Below are 6,241 nucleotides of genomic sequence, written 5' to 3'. Positions count from 1 at the left end.
CATGTTTATATGTACATATATTTATATATATATATATATGAAAAGGTTGTTTTAAATCTGAAAAATAAATGAAAATAAAACGATAAATAAACACAAACAAGTAAACTGGTAAGATTACGGTGAAGTTAAAAACATTGCAATCAATTAAAACAAGGTCTGAAATAAGGCCTTTGAACAGCTGTAGTGGTGGTAAAGAATCTACTTTTAAGGCCTTTTGCAGATTGTTCCAAGTGTAAGGTGCATTATAAGAGAATGGCATTTTTCCTATTTCGGTTCTGACTAGTGGAGTATAGCGCAACAACCGATTCTGTGAACGAGTACCAAAATCTTGTGGCTTCAGGGTTAAAAGTGATGAAATATAGGGTGGCAGTAACTGTAACAAAGCTTTATATAAGAATAAACCAATATTGATCTCGCCTCACTGCTAGGGATGGCCAGCCAACTTTCTGGTACAGAGTACAGTGGTGAGTACTAAAATGAACAAAATTGAAGTGAATTTAAATGAACTGAATTGAATTGCAATATGCACATTTGTTTGTGAATATTCACCACTAAATTACAAAATCAATTGAAATGATGAGGCTCTTGTGTTATAACTTAATCTTGAGGCCTTCTTGTCAAAAGTTTGTCACAGAAACTAAATTTTCAATATTTGAATGAATGTGTTCATTTAGTGCATATTTGTGAATTGATTTGTCTAGTTTGTTTACAAAAACAGGACATGATAAATACAGTGGCATACTGGTTGGCAGTCATAACCCTGTATTGCATCTTCATTCCATTTTGGCACACCTAGTGTAGCGCCTTTAAATTTCTCTCACAGCGCTGTTGAATCAATGCCACAGAATTACTAATGCAACCCAAAGTCCATAAATGTATCCATCAAGTTTAATGTAACCTACAGTTTTAATGACACTATATCAGAGATGTGGACGTTCATTTCTATTGTAGGTTTTAAGGCTATAATAGTGGTGTGGTATTGTAGGCTATATTATAATAATTTTGTGTTTGTTTGTTTTGTAGTGTACAAATGGACAAATGAACAAAAACCATTAGAAACACCTGTCAAGATAATGTTAGCTAATATAACACTGTCACTAAAAATGTCCAAAGTTGAACCAGCACTGCTGCTATGGTGTCAACAAATACTATTTGTTCATCCACTCAATGGATTACCTCCGTTTGATAACTTTGTATATTTTTGCTCTTGTAGTAAACTTTAAGTGTTTTACTAATCCTTGACACGTCTTGTATACAATAAATCTACCTGTTCATGGACTACAGCCACGTATGACAAATGAAAGCCATTAGGATGCAAATTAAACATTAGCCTGCCATTCTACACAAGACATTGCTGCTCTTATTAAACGCAAGCGAACACAAATACTGTAATTGAGGAAAATCTGTGCAACATGAGTTTTTTGTTTTGTTTCATTTTATATAAATCTATAACATTAAACTGTATTGTCAGACAGCAGATCATGAAGAAAAGGATGCCAGTCATTCTAGGCTTGCTGGGATTGGCTGTATTGACAGATTTCAGTCAAATACATGCACTGCACACATTTTCACCCCTAGATGTCACTGACAGCTACCTGTATATTATTCTCACCCAGACATGGATAATAACAATGTGTAGGAGACAAGTCCATATTGTGACTTGATAAAGAAGGGATATGTCATCAGTGCCCTTTACACAATGCTGTGCTTAACAAAGAAAAGATAGATTAGAGACCATGGCTACAAATTTGCTATAAACCCCCCCAAAAAAAACATGTCTAAAAGAACATAAATCCAAAATTTCCCCTTCTTGTATTTATGTGTGAGATCATTCTCTGGCATTAAAATAGTTCCTGAGATAAAACATGAATTGGTAACAGGATGATAGTCTGAGTTCAGTTGGCTGTATTATTTCTGAACTCTCATCTGCTTTGAAGTTATTACAGCAGTGCTTCTCCTGGATTGTGCCTCTGGTTTTCTAGACACAGAGAGATGCACAGCTTGATTAACAGATACACAATGGTTTTGAGGTGTGTTACGTAATGCTGCTTTGTGCCAAAGGTGACAAATTGTTTGAGTCAGAATACATTAGCAATGAAAGCCCATCACTGCCTGGCGCTGTGTTTTAATAGGGTGACTTTAAAGACAACCATATAATTGCAGCAGTCAGAGATACATAGTCTGAAGCATTGCTCTTCCAACATTAGTTAGAGTTTTTCAAGCTATTTTGGTTTGAAATAAAATGACATATCTTTCTTCAGTTCAATGACAGTGGAAAAATGAAACCTGAGAAGACAGTACAACTTTCATTTATTTTGACAAGGCCACTCTGTGTGGGTGTCGCTCTACACTTAGTTTCATCTTTGTACCCTATCCATGAGCAGTTCGTGTACAAGTGATGTTAGGAGTGAATGATGTAATGTCTGAGACTTTGGAAAACAATACCTGAATGTCATGCTTTGAGTCTGTTAGCACTTCACGTGGAGGCTCAAGTCTAGACAACACAAAGTGTGGCACCAACCTGAACTTATTCAGAGGGAAAACTGCTTGTAATGTAAGTTGTTTCTGAGCCTTGGATAGATGTGATGTGATTTCCTCAGCTGGAATCTGGTAGTGTTGGAGCGCAGCAAGCATTAACAATATCCAAGGACAAAAAAGGGGAAATTCTCAAATGGCTGGAAATGGGGTTTTTTTCTCCTTTAGATTGGCTGACTTTAAATGGTCATGGACTTTCAAAGTAACTGACTGCAGTCCAGTTAATCAACCATTGTTTTTTCAAGGTTGTCCTTTCAGATTCCAATGTGTTGTAAAACTGCCATCCACTTTTAATATTGGGCAATCATATAAGAGAAAGAAAAGCAGGAAATCTTAATATTTGAGAAGCTGGGGAAGATAATTTGGGGGCTTTTTTGGCTTGAAAATGGCTTGCATGATTAATCTTTGCAGCTCAACTAAAAGTATTTCACCATAGACTACTTACACCCACATGTTGTGTGTAAAATATTTTCCTATATCACAAATGGCTGCAGCTGCTTTGCAACGCTGCCTAGCATCTCCTCATCTGGCATGCATCAGCAGTCACATCCTTCCTGGTGTGAAGACGGGAACTTTTCTTGGCCATCATGCTTGGCTTGGTCCAAACAAGTGGGTGCAGAAGGCCATAGCAGTTACGCAGTTACGCTTACTCAATGGCTATGTTCTCAACTCGTGGCTCAGCTTCCATCAGAAATGTAATAAGCTTTAGAAGGGTCACTGCTTCAAATGATTTGGGAAGTACACAGCTTAAAAGACCCCAAGGTGTGATACACAGTAAAAAAAAAACTGCTGTAGGTAGGCATAATAAAAAGATGTTATAATCAGCCTTTGCCTATATCTTGTGTGTTCCCGCAAATCTAAAAAATGACAAGACGTGGGACTAGCTCAAACGATTACCATGGTACAACTCTGTGATAATTCTGCGCATGTCCAGAGGGTCTTGACTTTTCTCAGCGATCAGTAGAATTTCATGATGTTTTTTCTCCCTTCTATAAAAGGAAAGAAAAAAATCAACTTTTCCCTTAAGAGGTAATATACCTTTTCAATTTTAAATGAACCTCTAAAATAAAACAAGAAGAACAGGGTGAGTCTACAGAGGTGTACTGTAAATGTGAAATTGCTTTACACGGTCTTAACTACATGCTTTAAATTCCCTTGCCATCTCCCTGGCATAGGGATTAGGTGGACAGAGCTGAGTAGGTTTGTATTTACAGCTCTATGCATTCATGATCATAGACAGTGGAGATGTAATCTTACCTAAATGCTTCCACATGTCCCACATTTAATGCACTGTATACGTACTACCCTTTATTCACAAGTTAAGAGACTCATTTTTCATTTGAATAAACACAAAGAAACATTGAGATGATGTCAATAATAACCAATTTCATAATGGTTTGTGGCAAAACATTGGACATACATAATGAAATCACACCTGAATCAAATATATAACATTCAATGCAGGAATGTTGCAGAATTTAAAATTTTGCAACGTCATAGCTGTAAGCCAAAAGCTGTTGTACTGTAGGGCTGCAAGCCTTCAGCAGACACCCCATTTAACCACACCCTGGTAAGACTTTACAAGACACAGGTGGGGAATCACTTTCACCACACTGCATTTGGGTCGCAAACATGTAGCCCCCTGCAGAGCCACAGCACTCTGCCTTTGCTGGTTTACTTTAAAGACTTCCTCTCTTCACTATATGTTGTGGACCTGCAGCAGTGTCTTGATAGAAAACATATTTGAGTTAAAAGAAAATTTCATTTAGAGAAGCTCCACAACATTTATTGGTCATTAGCCACATGTGATGTATGTCACTGCTAAAACACTTGATTAGAAGACTGAAAATGATAATCTGACAAATTGTATTTGTATATACTTGTTGCTGGGTTTCTTGCTGATAATGTATTACATAATGCTGTAACAGGATGATTTCATATTTTCTCTGACATTCATTCTAAGTCCTTGTAAAATTACTCATGAAATGAACAGGCATTCAATATATCAGTTCAGACCATCTCACACATACCTACAGTATGTGAACTAATAAAAGTCCCAACAAACAGTATGATACTCAGTCCACCTGTTTAAACAATGGCAGAAGATCAGGACAATGTATCACACAATGGACAGATACCATTAACGCCAGCTGCATTAGGGGGGCCCAAGTAGACAATGATGTCACTATCATTGGCATCAGCTTTAATGAACACCCTGCAGAATACTAAGTCTACGCTTTTGTCAAAAGAACTGAGGCAAGAATGACTTCACTCTGCTCTGAAAACAAATAATAAACACAATGTTTTATACTTTAATTCAATATTGCTAGTGTGAAATGGAGAAAGTGACCATTATGTAGATTATTGCGCGGCAGGGTTGCAGTCAGTGAGTCTGGACAATTAGTAGTGGCATAAGTCACCATTAAAAACATGCATGAATGAGAAATTACAACAGTGTGGGGTGAAATTACTTCTCCCAAATCAGTGCGTGTCAGATGACATTATCTCGCAGGCTGAGAGCCATTACTGCACTGAGGGTTTCTTGCCCCAGAGGGAGAAAGGAGAGGTCAACTACTGTGGGGGAACAGGCCATTTGGTCTGTGCCTGCAACATGAGGACATCTCTCAAGAGAGGCCCCAAATGTTCTAAACCTACGAGATATGAAGTGTAAGAATTAATTTCTGTTCAGTCACTGATTTTTAATTACACAGATGATTTATGTTTTTTGCAGAGACTATTGTCAGAACTGAAAGCAACATGCATAGTTGTTAAAATGACACAAGATAGATAACTCACTTCTGAACTTGTAATTGCCAGAATATTCCAGTGCATTGTGACAGACATGTCACTGCAGGTGGCCATAGGTTATGTGTGTTATGTAATCTTTTTCATCTGTACAACATCTGTGGAAGATGTCATGTAATTTTTTTTTTTTTTTCATTGGAAGTGTTTTTACTTGCTTACCATTCTGGGGGTCAGCAGCTTTTATGGGTGTTGCTTGGTTGTGTTTTAGGGCTACACAAAAGAGTGACCACAGCCTCTCTGGGGATTAGCCAACTCCAGGGCAACTTAGCTCTTGTTATTAATGATGATATGAGAGGGTCAACTGCAAGCTGAACTTGTGTTCTGTAGGCCTGCGTCATACATTTGTCTCCTGTAGAGTAACACAGCCCGAATACTAGGCATAGGTCCGGCTGGGATAACATTTAATATAGAGGGTTGTTAGATACTGTATGTCCTTTTTTTAAAAACGGATTTGATGTATATACTGCACATTAATATGAAAATAGTGAGTTTTGTTTTGTTTGTTTTTTGCTGAATTGTAAATTAGATATGGATAAATATTTCATGCATTCAGGACAGACATTCAAGAGAACGTGGGAGGTTTTTATATTGTTTGACTTGTGCAGCTTTGTGTGCATTTGAATATAATGAAAAGAGAAAACTAATAATGGGGCCGCTGACTCATCTCAGTCATTGATTAGTCAAGGGAGACCCCTGAAACAAAGTGGCAAATGGCCCTGCTGCCCCTGTGCTCTATTCATCCACTGATGCAGCTTTTGTCTATATCTATTCTCACTAGTTACTCAATGACGCTGAAGATAAAACTAGAAAAAAACGTAGTTATTTAAAAGATAAAATTCACTACAGTCTCTTTAGAACAGAGACTTGAACCACTTGCAGTGTACTAAATGTCTAACTTTAA

The sequence above is a fragment of the Scomber scombrus genome, chromosome 10 (assembly GCF_963691925.1).
Source record: "Scomber scombrus chromosome 10, fScoSco1.1, whole genome shotgun sequence".
NCBI classification, from domain to species: domain Eukaryota; kingdom Metazoa; phylum Chordata; class Actinopteri; order Scombriformes; family Scombridae; genus Scomber; species Scomber scombrus.
Note: the sequence above shows the minus strand (reverse complement) of the source record.